Here is a 16,733-nt window from a genome sequence, read left to right as displayed (position 1 = left end):
ATAGGAGCGCTGCGCCGAGGCGGTGGTGCGCATAGGCCCTACTGCGCATGCGCAGCAAGTATCCCCTCCTCCCCCCCCTCCCTTTTGTACCCATTGCTCCCGTTGCTCCCACTTGGCCCTCGGTACCGCGGGGCCTTCGGGGCCTGCGGGGTCTCCCCTCCTACGTAGGCCCCTCCGTGACCCGTGGCATCCCCATTCTCTGTGGGCCCCTGTCTGCCGTGTGTCCTTTGGACCCCCTCTTCCCCGTCGGGGCTCCCCCATCCCCCTGTGGTCCCCACCAGAGTCTCTCCCAGTGTGGGGCTCCTCTTTTTTCCACAGGCTCCCCGTTTCCCGTCCGACTGCTGTCACCCCCGTTTTTATGCATGCTTTTTAGTGCTAGAGGTGCCCCGGGTCATGTCCCACCCTGTCCCAGGTTCCTTCTAGGCGGACGGAGACAATTCCCTTCCCCAGCCCCAAACCAGGTGTGGACTCTGCTGCCGGTGGATCCTCCCTTTCCCAGGCGAACACATTCCAAACGAAATCGTGTGAGTTAGAAAACTACCGTCAGAGAACAGATTGTCCCTGTCTGCTGTGTGTCATTTCCTATCTGGCACAGGCACTGCCGGGCTCCCGTGGCTCAGAGGCTGCCAGTGGCTTGGAGCAGCACCTTGGGCACAGTGGTACCTGTGCCTGTGGGTATGGATTATTCTTAAACCAGAAGGCTTGGGAGCCAAGCTTTCAGATGCATGTCTGGACCAGCCATGGCAGGGTGGGTTCTTCTCCCAGGTAACAAGAGGAAACGGCCTCGGGTTGGACCAGGGGAGGTTTAGATTAGATGTTAGGGAAAATTTCTTCATGGAACGGGTGTTCAGGCACTGGAGCAGGCTGCTTGGGGCAGTGGTGGAGCCACCATCCCTGTAAGTGTTCAAAAAAGGTATGGATGTGGCAATTGGGGACATGGTTTAGTGGTGGCCTTGGCAGTGCTGGAGTAACAGTTGGGCTCTGATGCCTTAAACTCTGTATTATATAAAATTTTAATATAGCTCTTTCAGTATATCACCTTTGTATTAGATTCCTAAAGTGTTGTTAAACGTTTCTTGTCAAGAATTCCAACAGACAAAGATTTTAGCAAGGTGAAAAACATCTTATCTGTAGAAAATAGAATAAAACAGAATAGGATGTAACAGGGTTACACCATTGAATATAACCAAGTCAAAACTACTCTGAAGCCTTGAAGCTGTTCTAAGAAGGACAGAGATGATGATGAGGAGGAGGATGGGGATGAAGGGGTGGTCATTTTGTGACCACCAACCCAAATTTGGGAGGCGTGGTGAGGGTGGGACAATGGGAGGAACAGTTTTGGGAATGGGTGTATCTAATGAGGTAATGCCCAGATATTATAATTAGATGTTATTATAAAAATTGTAAAGGCCTATACTGTTGTATGTGCAATATATTTTGTGCACCAAAGGCACCACAATTAAAGAGCTGCTTTCTACCTTTCTATACTCAAAATTGTCCAGAGAATTATTTCTCTGATTTTAGGCAACATCTCAATGATCTTAAAGGGCTTTTCCAACCTCAACAATTCCATGATAACAACCAATGAGCAATTGTCACATCTGGGACCATCATCTGTGAGCCCCCAGACCCTCCTCTGCCAGCGTGGTGGGTGTGGAGGGGAGCTGGCAGGGATGGGCACAGGGTCTGGATGAATTTTAGGGGTCCATCTGCCTACACTTGCCTATGAATGGGCAAAACACACAAAGACAAACTCCTCAGAGGACCCTGGTCTGTGTGTCCAGTGGAATGGTAGCTTGTGTGTGCCTTCAGGTGGGGCCCCTGCTCCCACCATGGCCTCTTCTCTGCAGCATTCCAAAGGTGTTTCAGTGATCCTGGGGTCACAGCAGGGTGCAGAAATGGTGAGTCAGGCCCCAGAATTGCCAGGCTCATCTGCTGCTCACATTCAGTGATGGTTTTTTTAAGCTGAAGCTGTGGATTGTTCAGGGTTTGGGAGGGGTTTTTTTCAGCTGATTTCTGGATTTAGAGATTTTGGGGCTTGTGTTTCCTGGCGTGGTTTTGGTGTGAGTTTTTTTCTGGTAATGGGGAGGCTCCTTGCCTAAAAAGGGACCCAGCATGCCCACTGAAGTTGTCACATCTTTGTTTCTTGGAGGATCTGGGAGCACAAACCCTCCTGTCAAACATGGGGGTCACAATCCACACAAGCAGTGTCTCCCACCCACTTTGCCAAAGGACAAGTGACTCCACAGTGCACGACAATGACTCCTTGATCTGTTCTTTCCTTTTTTTCACCCCCTTTTAATTTCTGGTGATCACTCCCAGGCTTTGCCCCAGCCTGGGTGGCTGTGATTCATCCTGGCCTGTGTGAGGGTGGGATGGGAAGGTTCCAACGCTGCTCTCCTCAGTGTGACAGAGGCTGCCTGTGAAGTCATGTGTCCTCTTGAATTGCAACACCCTCAATGTGACAAACAGCCACTTCATCCATATGAGCTCATTCTCTGTTCTTTGTGGAAAATTGGGCAGACTCCCAACCTTTTTCCATGGAAAGGGACTGGGAGATGGGAGACCTCCAGCTGCTGAAGGCCCAGCATTAACACAGCCACAGCATCTACTTGGCTTTGCTGGAAGCTCCAGCACCCTCTGGACATCACAGTTTTGGGAAAACAGCATGGTTTGTGCTGGAGATAAGGAGCTGATCACCAGCTTACATGAGGCTGCTCTGCTGATTTTGGCAGAGGATAGAGAAAGCTCCATTGCTCGCCCTGGGATGCTGGGGCTCATCCTGCCCTGCTGTTTCCCTGGGGGCTCCCCGAGCCCCCCACTTCCCCGGGGCTGAGCAGAGGCTTCCCCGCGGGATGGCAGTATTCACTAAATCTCCAGTGTCAGCCGGAGATGCCTCAGGTGTCTGCTTTGTTTTGCTTCCCTCTTAGGAAAGGAAAGGAGAGAAAATAAATTGTGACACAGCTCCCCCGCCTGACTTTCTGCTCTGATGCTGGCTCTCAGCTCAGGCTATTGTTCCACAGAGTTTCATTTTAAACTCTTTTATTAGATGCTCTAAAATATCACTTCCTCACTCTTGGAGGCAGCCTGTTCCAACACGAGAGATTCGCAGTCCTTGATCAGCTGACAGGGGTTTCTAAGGGATGGCAGCCCTGGGAGTGGTGCTGTATCATGGACCCTGTCGGTGCCTACTCCCCTCTGCCCTAGGGCCAAGCTCTGCTCTCACACCACAGGCAAGAGGTGCAATTAGGGTTTGGCCTCCCTGCAGAAGCGCCTGTCGAGCACTCCAGGCTCTTTCTGTGTGGAGTGGGGAATTGGGCTGAGCTGGTTTCCACGTTCTTCCAAGCATTGCACTTTCTCCTCTCTGGCTGCAGACACAGCTGGGAACTGATGTGGAAAATCTCCATAAATCCAGAGCATCAGTTCCCCTTGGAGGGGGAAAAAGGTTTATTTTCTTCCAACGGATTTTTATTTTAGCTATAAACGTGGAGCAGGAGGAGCAGCACAGGAGGTGCTGCCCCATCCTGAGCCTGTCACCTCCACAGCAAGGGGCTGCTTCCCAGAAAGGGACTTCTCCCTCTGCATTGCCCTCAGATAAGGTGATATGGTTTGAAGCTGGCTCCCTGCCAAGTCTCCAAACCTTACCAGGTGCAAGAGAGGGCTTACTGGGGGATTACTCATCCTGAGAGTTCCCACTGCGGAGCAGAGGGGAAGAGGAGATTCCTGGCACCTTTGTCTACTCGATGCTTATCCCCCTCGGGCACCAGTGTGCTCCAGGGATGGACACTGTGCTCCCACAGCCTTTGTCTTTTGCTGGAAGCTGCAGCCCGGCAGGGGAGGGCAGGTGGGGTTGACACAGCTGCAGCAGGAGAAGGAGCCGGCACGCTGACTCCCACGGCAGCTGCAGCGGTGGGAAGCAGCACGTTTTTATTCTGGCTGGTACAAAACGTACCCTTGCTAAAAAGGCAGGAGAAGGCAGACTGCAGCACAGCCACCTGTGTGGCAGGAGGTGCCTCGTGAGCATGGCCTTCATCCTAAGCTCTTGGATGCTCAGGGGCTCTTTGCACGTGGTTTTAGAGCCATAGCAGCATCTGTGCGGCCAAAACTACCCTTTGGTGGCTCCTCCCTTCCAGTGGCCAGTGGCTCCTCCCTTCCACAATGGCCAGTGGCTCCTCTGGCTCGGAGAGGGGCTGTGGGAAGACTGGCCGCTCAAAGCACACTTCAGACACTGTATCTGTCTGGGCTCCAGGCTGGTCAGCCCCTCCCTTACCAAGGTGTTGACTCTTGGGTGATGGCCAGAGCATTGCTGCAGGGGGTCAGACAGGGGTAGGGGGGACCCTGGACAGACCACGAGCCACGCAGCACCTCTCAGAGCTTGTTCTTGGAGGGGGACCAGCAAGGAGAAGGGGGTTCCTGTCACTGCTCTGAGTTGGCACATCTGATGTGGTTCCCAGGGAGTGAATCAGTTGAATTAATGAATCCTCCCTAAAGCCGGAATTCAAAGATCTTCCTAATATGTGTCAGTTGACATGGCATTAATACTCCCTCCTGTGACCTTTACATTGCCATCTAAGCCCAGGTTCCCCTTTTTGCCCTTCCATATTTAATATTAAATCTGATTTATCTGCAAGAGGGCTTTATCGTGTGCTCAGACAAATTGAAAGGATTTCATAATCCATCCCTGAGGCAGAGCCATAGGTGGGAAAATCATCAACTTGAGGGTAAAAGTATCCTGTGCATCTCAGACAGGGCTTTCCCCCCCTGCTCCCCTGCCACTCCTCACCACACCAGTGCCTGATTTTCGCCTGTGTCATTTGTGGTACTTGCTAAAGCCCCCGTTTTCTTCAAGGTCAGCACTTGGCCAACTGTAGGCTGCCCGAGGCAGTGGCTGCTGTTCTCTGCTCCTCCTGATTTATGTGTTATTGAGCACAGAGAGACTCTAATGGACCGTCTCACAGGGGAAAGCCTGGCACAGCTGGGTCTCCAAAGGGCTTCCTTGCATGTAGGACTCCTTCGTGCCTCCCACGGGATCCCATTACACCTCCTTCGCTGCTTTTTCTTTATTCACTGCAGATTTCTTTTTTCATGCAGCACAAACTGAACTGCTGCCAGAGCCAGCACCACGTGCTGCTGGAGATGCAGGAGGGTGTCTGGTGGGACTGATGGATGGCAGAGGAGATGCCGGCTGCAGATCACAGGGGCATGTACAGCACTGTAATTGGTCAGCCTGGCACAGATTTCCTCCCAAACAGCATTTTTTTAATCTAAAAGAAGGCAAGAAACTGGAATGTGTCTTGCTTCTTTTCATGGCTTCCCTGGAGGCAGCAGCAGCACATTAAGGAAAAAAGAGAAGGAGCAGGAAAAAATAGTCAGAAGCACCAGGTGGCTGAATATCTTACAGCCTAATTGATTCCTCTTTAATTAGTACAAAACCTGTTGCTCTCAACCAACATTCAGTGCCAGCTTTAGAGCAAGCAGCATCCTCCCTGGCCCTGTGCCAATGCAGCTTGGCATGGAAGGAGGAGAGGAGCCACAGGGAATCATGTGAGCCTGACAGTGCCTCTTCCGCACCTGGGAAAAGGGGCAGCCTCCAGCTCCTACAACTTTCTTTGAGGCAGCATGAGCAGGATGGAGTCATGGCAGTGTCTGTTGCACACCAAGCTGCAGCAAAGGTCTTGGGTGGGATTATCTGGAGTAGCTGAGACTTCATGGGGATTTCTGTGACTGTGCCTGACCTCCCTTGGGAACTGCTCACTGCTTCTCACCCAAATCCAGTTATTTTTCAAATAGAAAAGAACTCAACTTCATTTGCAGTAAAATGACTTCTCTGCTTTTTGCCTCTTAAGTGTTGAATGGAGGTCCAAAACCTTGCATGGGTTGGAGACCCTCCCCTGCAGGGCTGTGTCCAGCTCTGGGGCCCCAACATAAGAACATGGAGCTGCTTGAGAGAATCCAGAGGAAGCCATGGAGGTGCTCCCAGGGCTGGTGCCCCTCTGCTATGGAGACAGAATGGGAGTTCAGCCTGAAGAAGAGAAGGCTCTGGGGAGACCTTAGAGCCCCTTCTGATGCCTGAAGGTACTCCAAGAGAGCTGGAGAGGGAATTTGGACATGGGAGGGAACAAAGGGGAATGCCCCATTGACAGAGGGCAGTATTAGATGGGATATTGGGGAAAATTGCTCCCTGGGAGAGTGGGGAGGCCCTGGCACAGGTTGCCCAGAGAAGCTGTGGCTGCCTCATCCCTGGAAGTGTTCCAGGCCAGGTTGGACGGGGCTTGGAGCAACCTGGTCTAGTGGAAGGCGTCCCTGCCCATGGCAGGGAGGTGGGATGAGATGAGCTTTAAGGTCCCTTCCATCCCAAACCAGTTCGTGATTCCATGAAACCAGGCTCTGCGCTGGCTGCTCCAGGTTAAGTGGTGACGTGAAACCTCACCCCCTGCAGCACCTGACCACATCTCAACTGCCAATTTATGGTTTTAATTCTTTGGTCCTTGTGACACGTGTGAGGGCTTCCTCTGGTGTACAGTGGCTGTGGGGGCTCTCCTGTCCCCCTACAGCTTCTCCCCAGCAGACCAAGGAGTTGGACCCCACTCCTGGCCCTGGGTCGCTGGTTCTATTGAAATATCATCGTGGATGAAGTGACAACTTGTCTACAGGTTTTGCAGCAAAGCCCCCGCCACCAGCTGGCTTGTGATGACTCTTGTTGCTCCATCACAGCTGCTGCTCCCCAGCAGGAAACCCCCAAATACCCATGTAAGTAGCAAAATGTCATTTGCCAGCCAGTCCCTGCTGAGAAACCTTTCTTATAATGCGAGCACCAGGCCAGCAGGCTGTGGGAAACAGGTGGTTTCTTCCATCCCATTAGTATGCACAGGGACACAAATACCATTAAACACTAGCCTGGCATCTCATCAGGCAGCTGCATCCTTCATGGGTGTTCCCGGGAATTGCAGGGAGAGAAGAGGAAGCTGATATGCAAACGATACGGCTGAGCAGGAAGCCCAGAAGGTAAAAGACACCCAGCAGCCCTTGCACACAACCCCAGCCCTGCTGTCACCCCTGGGCAGGGGACCCTCAGCCCTGCTGTCACCACGAGGCAGGGGACCCTGCAAAAGTGGCACCCTCACAGGCTCCAGCGATTAATGAATCCTACTGGGGTGGCCTGGAGAAGGAGCAGGGGCTCCCTTTCTGGGCTCAGGAGGACCCAGGAGCTGTTTTGGCAGAGCCAAGCTGTTTGGCTGATGTTACCCAGGCCCCTTGGAAGGCGTGATCTGGCCTGCAGACCTCACACCGCTGCACCAATAATTAACAGTAACGAATGAGCCTGCTGGTGCCTGGAATCCCAAGGCTGGGGAGATGAATTAGCAGTGGAGCAGCCTTGGAAAAGGAGTGCATCTGAGATGGAAACAGCTGCACAACAGCTCCCCAGCTCGTTTTAGCTCTGCAGCAAGTACAGGAGGGGGTTTCCTGGAGGTTTTTCTTCCTGGGTTCAGGAGCTGGGGAGCAGATCTGGGTTGTCCAGCTGGAAGCCACATCTCCTCATTCACCACCCACCCCATCCCCTCGGGAGCAAAAGCTTCTCCACAGGGAGCGAGGCTCCCGGCTCCTGACTGGGGAAGTGCTGGCATGCAGAGGCCGTAGCTCAGCGCCAGAGCAGTTTTCCTGCCTGTGTGAAAAGGCAGAGCCTGATCCAAAGCCCCTGTTCCCTGCCTGCCCCTCCCTCGCCCCCGAGAGCTGACTCCCACATCCTGCTCACTCCCAGCAGGCAGATGCCGATTCAAACCCTTGCCTTGTGGAGCTGTTTGCTTGGGGTTTTTCCCTCCCTTGTGGAAGGCCAGTAGCTTCCCACTGTTTATAAAAACTTCTATCTGTAAGAAGCCGTTGAGCAAAACAATAGCTACTTTCTTTTTTATTCCCTTTTCCCCCCTCTTTTTCTCCAAAGTGCACTTCCCCTCCTGGCAATGCACATTCCGGTGCTGCTGCAGACACACTGCACTGGACTGGGTGAAGATGCCCAGAATTTCACACCAATGGCATTGTCTCCCTCCTTCTCACTCCCGGGACTGGGAAAGCAAAAGGCAAATGGACATGGGGAGATGGAAATCCACTTTATGATTATTATGACTCCCTTTCTCTTTGGAGAAGCTTTAATCCTGAGCCATTAAAAACAGATTTCATGCTGCACACAAAGCCTGAATATATTTTGCCTTGTCTTCGTGGGCAGTATCAGAACTAAAGCTGCCTTTGTACAGTAGGGCTCTGCTGTACTAAGCCATTAATACTGGAAATGAAACTCCAGGGGCTTAATCACCTATTAGAGAGTCCCCCGGACTGCTGGAGGTATTTTTAGGATTTAGAGGTATTAGCTCAAAACCAAAAAAGTCCAATTTATCAATTCATCATGATTCAACTGCTGCACACCACCTTCCTCCTCCTTCTCCTCTACTGGCTTCACAATAGTCATAGCCATGCTTAGCCATGGGAGTTGTTCCTGTTGGCCCACATATATGGGAATGGATTTTGGGGCACCAGTCCCTTAGACAGTGGTGCTGTGTTGCCAGGCTCTGAGAAAGACTTGTTGCCTGGATTTAGTGGTGCTTGGTGGGAAGGATCCAGCTTCCCCTTATCTCTACCAATGCTTTTCCTCTGGGAAAGTTGGTTTTGCGCCCTTTGCACCCCAGATAACTTTTATCCTCATTTCTTTAGAGGTGATGTTTGGATGAGCATGGGGAGCCTCAATGCAGAGCCAGGGTAAAGAGCATCTGCCACACCACCAACCTCCTACGCTCCCCCCTTCAGCCACAGCCCAAGCACATGGGAACCAAAACTCCCTTTTGGGAGAAGGTGGCTGGAAAACCCCTTGCTGCTCCCATAAAACAAGCATCTGTGGTTTTACAAAGTGCCCAGCAGCTCCTGGCATGGGCAGTCCAGAGATGTGACCCCAGCCCCGGAACCCCTCTGCAAGGGAATGGGGATGTATCCCCTCACCAGGGTCTTCCCAAAGCACACAGACAGACATGGAGAAGCACAGAACTGCTTCCTGGGGATGCACAGGACAGATCAGCTCCACTGAGCTGCACCCAGCACAACCCTTGCAGTGCAGAGTTTCCCTTCGGCAAGGGGTCCCTGTGGCAGGAGCGCCTCCGATATCACTGCACCTCCAGCCCCAGCAGCAGAAAGAAAAGAGCTCCCACGGCTGTTGGAACAGAGGGGCCAAGGCACAGGTACGTATAGATCATATATTTGTGTGTGTAACTCTGCACAGAGAACTGCATCCTTACACACCCGCACAGGTAAATACTTATAGTTACTGACCTCTTCAGATTAAAGTCCAAGGCACTTTTTACAGTGAACAGGTTAAAGCCATAGTTTAAAACATGCCTGTTTCTGGGTACAGCTCAGGTTTATGGCAATGCTATGGGGATAGGCTGTTGTCACATAGGCCAGTCCTCTCTCCTGACCCCTAGCCAAGAGACTGGCCCTGAAGGAGGGATGTGAGCCCAGGGCCAGATCCTGACCACAGAGACATGCAAGCAGCTCCTGCTGGCAGGAGTGTCGGCAGCGCCGAGACCCCAGCAGGGGGAAGAACACTTTGGGCAGAAGAAGGAGCAGAGCTGGGTGCACAGTTTGCAGCACCTGGAGCACCAGAGCCCCTGGCCAAGAGCACCCACCGGGCAGGTGGTTCTGGAGCCCTACCTAGTGCCCCACAGGGCTCTGAGGTGGCTCATCCCACAGAAAAATAAATAATGCCACGGAGAAACTTTTTCTCTCTCTTGCAAAAGCCCCTCTCTATAGCCTTCAGGCCTTTGGATACCTTTCAGGAGGGAGCTTGGAGTCAAGCGAGGAGAAGCTGGGACCAGTGTAGAGCCTGGCAGCAGCATCTTCCCCTTCTCAAGCTCCTGAGGAATCTCCTCCCCCCCAGCAAACATACTTGGTGGCCATGGCACAGGGCTCTGAGCTGGCAGGGAGATGCTGGGCCGGAGAAGCCCAAGGGAGAGCAGTGCAGAGGGCCAAGAACTCCAGAAATGCCCTGACACCCTTAGACTCAGCTGGCAGCGGTGGAGGCTTAGCCCTGGCCTCCTAGAGGAACCAGCCCCTCTCCTCCATCAGAGCTGGTTTCTGTGGGGAGATTTCAGTTCTGGGGTCCAGCAGGGAGCCTCCAGAACTCAAGGCAGCTCATTGCTGCTAGGGCCCTACTGGGTTTGACTGGCCTGGGAGGATCAGGCCAGCACAGCTGTGACAGTGATAACGGTGACAGCATGGTAGTGACTGCAGCTCTGATTGGAAAGGGCCAGTGAAGGGGCTTTTAGACTTTCTCTGGACAAAAGCAACAGGAATTGATCCTATAGGTGCTGCTCATTCCCGGGCATGTCATGTTCCATATGTGAAGACTGACTGGGAAGAAGTGTTGGGGCTGCCAAAGAACAGTTTAAGACTTACAATCCAATGGGGATCAGGTCCAGCAGCTCAGGGGCTGGAGGTAAGGAAGAGGTGCTCTCTGAGGCTCGAGCTGTCCATAGAATCACAGAATCACGGAATCACAGAACAGTTTGGGTTGGAAGAAAGTTAAAGCTCATCTCGTTCCACGCCCCCACCATGGGCAGGGACACCTTCCACTAGACCAGGTTGCTCCAAACCTTGTCCAACCTGGACTTGAATACTTCTATGGGATGGGACAGCCACAACTCAGGACAGCCTGTTCCCAGTTGGAAGGCTGAGATGGAGCAGTCCTTGCAACCTTGTTGCATTTCTCTTTTGTGCTCAGGGTTTCATCTTCCTACGCCATCACAACTTGAGACTGAGCAAAAGCTGCAGCTCTCCAGGGCAGGGAGTAAAGCCTGAACTGGACATGTCCACTTGTTATGTGGAAGAAGAGACTGGGACAAGAGGAATGGCACTAAGTTGTACCAGGTTTAGGTTGGATATTGGGAAAATTTCTTCCCCGTAAGAGAGGTCAGGCCCTGGCACAGGCTGCCCATGGCAGTGGTGGAGTCCCCATTCCTGGAGGGGTTTAGAAGATGTGTAGATGTGGCACTTGGGGACATGTGTTAGTGGTGGCCCTGGCAGTACTGGGTTAACAATTGAATTCAACGATCTTAGGGGACTTTTCCAACNTGGAGGTGCTCCCAGGGCTGGTGCCCCTCTGCTATGGAGACAGAATGGGAGTTCAGCCTGAAGAAGAGAAGGCTCTGGGGAGACCTTAGAGCCCCTTCTGATGCCTGAAGGTACTCCAAGAGAGCTGGAGAGGGAATTTGGACATGGGAGGGAACAAAGGGGAATGCCCCATTGACAGAGGGCAGTATTAGATGGGATATTGGGGAAAATTGCTCCCTGGGAGAGTGGGGAGGCCCTGGCACAGGTTGCCCAGAGAAGCTGTGGCTGCCTCATCCCTGGAAGTGTTCCAGGCCAGGTTGGACGGGGCTTGGAGCAACCTGGTCTAGTGGAAGGCGTCCCTGCCCATGGCAGGGAGGTGGGATGAGATGAGCTTTAAGGTCCCTTCCATCCCAAACCAGTTCGTGATTCCATGAAACCAGGCTCTGCGCTGGCTGCTCCAGGTTAAGTGGTGACGTGAAACCTCACCCCCTGCAGCACCTGACCACATCTCAACTGCCAATTTATGGTTTTAATTCTTTGGTCCTTGTGACACGTGTGAGGGCTTCCTCTGGTGTACAGTGGCTGTGGGGGCTCTCCTGTCCCCCTACAGCTTCTCCCCAGCAGACCAAGGAGTTGGACCCCACTCCTGGCCCTGGGTCGCTGGTTCTATTGAAATATCATCGTGGATGAAGTGACAACTTGTCTACAGGTTTTGCAGCAAAGCCCCCGCCACCAGCTGGCTTGTGATGACTCTTGTTGCTCCATCACAGCTGCTGCTCCCCAGCAGGAAACCCCCAAATACCCATGTAAGTAGCAAAATGTCATTTGCCAGCCAGTCCCTGCTGAGAAACCTTTCTTATAATGCGAGCACCAGGCCAGCAGGCTGTGGGAAACAGGTGGTTTCTTCCATCCCATTAGTATGCACAGGGACACAAATACCATTAAACACTAGCCTGGCATCTCATCAGGCAGCTGCATCCTTCATGGGTGTTCCCGGGAATTGCAGGGAGAGAAGAGGAAGCTGATATGCAAACGATACGGCTGAGCAGGAAGCCCAGAAGGTAAAAGACACCCAGCAGCCCTTGCACACAACCCCAGCCCTGCTGTCACCCCTGGGCAGGGGACCCTCAGCCCTGCTGTCACCACGAGGCAGGGGACCCTGCAAAAGTGGCACCCTCACAGGCTCCAGCGATTAATGAATCCTACTGGGGTGGCCTGGAGAAGGAGCAGGGGCTCCCTTTCTGGGCTCAGGAGGACCCAGGAGCTGTTTTGGCAGAGCCAAGCTGTTTGGCTGATGTTACCCAGGCCCCTTGGAAGGCGTGATCTGGCCTGCAGACCTCACACCGCTGCACCAATAATTAACAGTAACGAATGAGCCTGCTGGTGCCTGGAATCCCAAGGCTGGGGAGATGAATTAGCAGTGGAGCAGCCTTGGAAAAGGAGTGCATCTGAGATGGAAACAGCTGCACAACAGCTCCCCAGCTCGTTTTAGCTCTGCAGCAAGTACAGGAGGGGGTTTCCTGGAGGTTTTTCTTCCTGGGTTCAGGAGCTGGGGAGCAGATCTGGGTTGTCCAGCTGGAAGCCACATCTCCTCATTCACCACCCACCCCATCCCCTCGGGAGCAAAAGCTTCTCCACAGGGAGCGAGGCTCCCGGCTCCTGACTGGGGAAGTGCTGGCATGCAGAGGCCGTAGCTCAGCGCCAGAGCAGTTTTCCTGCCTGTGTGAAAAGGCAGAGCCTGATCCAAAGCCCCTGTTCCCTGCCTGCCCCTCCCTCGCCCCCGAGAGCTGACTCCCACATCCTGCTCACTCCCAGCAGGCAGATGCCGATTCAAACCCTTGCCTTGTGGAGCTGTTTGCTTGGGGTTTTTCCCTCCCTTGTGGAAGGCCAGTAGCTTCCCACTGTTTATAAAAACTTCTATCTGTAAGAAGCCGTTGAGCAAAACAATAGCTACTTTCTTTTTTATTCCCTTTTCCCCCCTCTTTTTCTCCAAAGTGCACTTCCCCTCCTGGCAATGCACATTCCGGTGCTGCTGCAGACACACTGCACTGGACTGGGTGAAGATGCCCAGAATTTCACACCAATGGCATTGTCTCCCTCCTTCTCACTCCCGGGACTGGGAAAGCAAAAGGCAAATGGACATGGGGAGATGGAAATCCACTTTATGATTATTATGACTCCCTTTCTCTTTGGAGAAGCTTTAATCCTGAGCCATTAAAAACAGATTTCATGCTGCACACAAAGCCTGAATATATTTTGCCTTGTCTTCGTGGGCAGTATCAGAACTAAAGCTGCCTTTGTACAGTAGGGCTCTGCTGTACTAAGCCATTAATACTGGAAATGAAACTCCAGGGGCTTAATCACCTATTAGAGAGTCCCCCGGACTGCTGGAGGTATTTTTAGGATTTAGAGGTATTAGCTCAAAACCAAAAAAGTCCAATTTATCAATTCATCATGATTCAACTGCTGCACACCACCTTCCTCCTCCTTCTCCTCTACTGGCTTCACAATAGTCATAGCCATGCTTAGCCATGGGAGTTGTTCCTGTTGGCCCACATATATGGGAATGGATTTTGGGGCACCAGTCCCTTAGACAGTGGTGCTGTGTTGCCAGGCTCTGAGAAAGACTTGTTGCCTGGATTTAGTGGTGCTTGGTGGGAAGGATCCAGCTTCCCCTTATCTCTACCAATGCTTTTCCTCTGGGAAAGTTGGTTTTGCGCCCTTTGCACCCCAGATAACTTTTATCCTCATTTCTTTAGAGGTGATGTTTGGATGAGCATGGGGAGCCTCAATGCAGAGCCAGGGTAAAGAGCATCTGCCACACCACCAACCTCCTACGCTCCCCCCTTCAGCCACAGCCCAAGCACATGGGAACCAAAACTCCCTTTTGGGAGAAGGTGGCTGGAAAACCCCTTGCTGCTCCCATAAAACAAGCATCTGTGGTTTTACAAAGTGCCCAGCAGCTCCTGGCATGGGCAGTCCAGAGATGTGACCCCAGCCCCGGAACCCCTCTGCAAGGGAATGGGGATGTATCCCCTCACCAGGGTCTTCCCAAAGCACACAGACAGACATGGAGAAGCACAGAACTGCTTCCTGGGGATGCACAGGACAGATCAGCTCCACTGAGCTGCACCCAGCACAACCCTTGCAGTGCAGAGTTTCCCTTCGGCAAGGGGTCCCTGTGGCAGGAGCGCCTCCGATATCACTGCACCTCCAGCCCCAGCAGCAGAAAGAAAAGAGCTCCCACGGCTGTTGGAACAGAGGGGCCAAGGCACAGGTACGTATAGATCATATATTTGTGTGTGTAACTCTGCACAGAGAACTGCATCCTTACACACCCGCACAGGTAAATACTTATAGTTACTGACCTCTTCAGATTAAAGTCCAAGGCACTTTTTACAGTGAACAGGTTAAAGCCATAGTTTAAAACATGCCTGTTTCTGGGTACAGCTCAGGTTTATGGCAATGCTATGGGGATAGGCTGTTGTCACATAGGCCAGTCCTCTCTCCTGACCCCTAGCCAAGAGACTGGCCCTGAAGGAGGGATGTGAGCCCAGGGCCAGATCCTGACCACAGAGACATGCAAGCAGCTCCTGCTGGCAGGAGTGTCGGCAGCGCCGAGACCCCAGCAGGGGGAAGAACACTTTGGGCAGAAGAAGGAGCAGAGCTGGGTGCACAGTTTGCAGCACCTGGAGCACCAGAGCCCCTGGCCAAGAGCACCCACCGGGCAGGTGGTTCTGGAGCCCTACCTAGTGCCCCACAGGGCTCTGAGGTGGCTCATCCCACAGAAAAATAAATAATGCCACGGAGAAACTTTTTCTCTCTCTTGCAAAAGCCCCTCTCTATAGCCTTCAGGCCTTTGGATACCTTTCAGGAGGGAGCTTGGAGTCAAGCGAGGAGAAGCTGGGACCAGTGTAGAGCCTGGCAGCAGCATCTTCCCCTTCTCAAGCTCCTGAGGAATCTCCTCCCCCCCAGCAAACATACTTGGTGGCCATGGCACAGGGCTCTGAGCTGGCAGGGAGATGCTGGGCCGGAGAAGCCCAAGGGAGAGCAGTGCAGAGGGCCAAGAACTCCAGAAATGCCCTGACACCCTTAGACTCAGCTGGCAGCGGTGGAGGCTTAGCCCTGGCCTCCTAGAGGAACCAGCCCCTCTCCTCCATCAGAGCTGGTTTCTGTGGGGAGATTTCAGTTCTGGGGTCCAGCAGGGAGCCTCCAGAACTCAAGGCAGCTCATTGCTGCTAGGGCCCTACTGGGTTTGACTGGCCTGGGAGGATCAGGCCAGCACAGCTGTGACAGTGATAACGGTGACAGCATGGTAGTGACTGCAGCTCTGATTGGAAAGGGCCAGTGAAGGGGCTTTTAGACTTTCTCTGGACAAAAGCAACAGGAATTGATCCTATAGGTGCTGCTCATTCCCGGGCATGTCATGTTCCATATGTGAAGACTGACTGGGAAGAAGTGTTGGGGCTGCCAAAGAACAGTTTAAGACTTACAATCCAATGGGGATCAGGTCCAGCAGCTCAGGGGCTGGAGGTAAGGAAGAGGTGCTCTCTGAGGCTCGAGCTGTCCATAGAATCACAGAATCACGGAATCACAGAACAGTTTGGGTTGGAAGAAAGTTAAAGCTCATCTCGTTCCACGCCCCCACCATGGGCAGGGACACCTTCCACTAGACCAGGTTGCTCCAAACCTTGTCCAACCTGGACTTGAATACTTCTATGGGATGGGACAGCCACAACTCAGGACAGCCTGTTCCCAGTTGGAAGGCTGAGATGGAGCAGTCCTTGCAACCTTGTTGCATTTCTCTTTTGTGCTCAGGGTTTCATCTTCCTACGCCATCACAACTTGAGACTGAGCAAAAGCTGCAGCTCTCCAGGGCAGGGAGTAAAGCCTGAACTGGACATGTCCACTTGTTATGTGGAAGAAGAGACTGGGACAAGAGGAATGGCACTAAGTTGTACCAGGTTTAGGTTGGATATTGGGAAAATTTCTTCCCCGTAAGAGAGGTCAGGCCCTGGCACAGGCTGCCCATGGCAGTGGTGGAGTCCCCATTCCTGGAGGGGTTTAGAAGCTGTGTAGATGTGGCACTTGGGGACATGTGTTAGTGGTGGCCCTGGCAGTACTGGGTTAACAATTGAATTCAACGATCTTAGGGGACTTTTCCAACCTTAACAATTTCATGATTCTATGGAAATGTGCCAAGAGCCTTACTAGAGGAGGGAAGCAGCACGCTTTGCACCACTGTTTCCTCAAGAGCCTCCATTCTGGAGGAAAGGGGGAGGTTTGACTTGCACAACTCCCCAGGGAGCCAAGTCACTCCTTCAGTTGGAGGAGACAGCCTGGTGGGGATGGTTTTCCAGGGAGAAAAGGGTGTCAGACCTTTTCCTAGGGAGAAGCAAAGCTCTGGTGCCAGTGGGCTACACGGATCCAGATCTGCTAGAGGTTAGCTTCCAGGTAATGGGAATGAACACCTGGGGGATGAAGGATAACGACTGGGGTTCCATGCCCCTCCCTGCCCCTTGTCCTCCATCCTCACCAGCAGCAGCAGCTGTACTCAGAAACAGACATTTTTGGCAGCAGCCTGGCATCGCTGCCTGCCGACAACTGTGTTGGGTACAAAAGCATAATTGAAAGTTACCATA

Source organism: Lepidothrix coronata, unplaced genomic scaffold (assembly GCF_001604755.1).
Source record: "Lepidothrix coronata isolate B3197 unplaced genomic scaffold, Lepidothrix_coronata-1.0 Scaffold370, whole genome shotgun sequence".
Taxonomy (NCBI): Eukaryota; Metazoa; Chordata; class Aves; order Passeriformes; family Pipridae; genus Lepidothrix; species Lepidothrix coronata.
Note: the sequence above shows the minus strand (reverse complement) of the source record.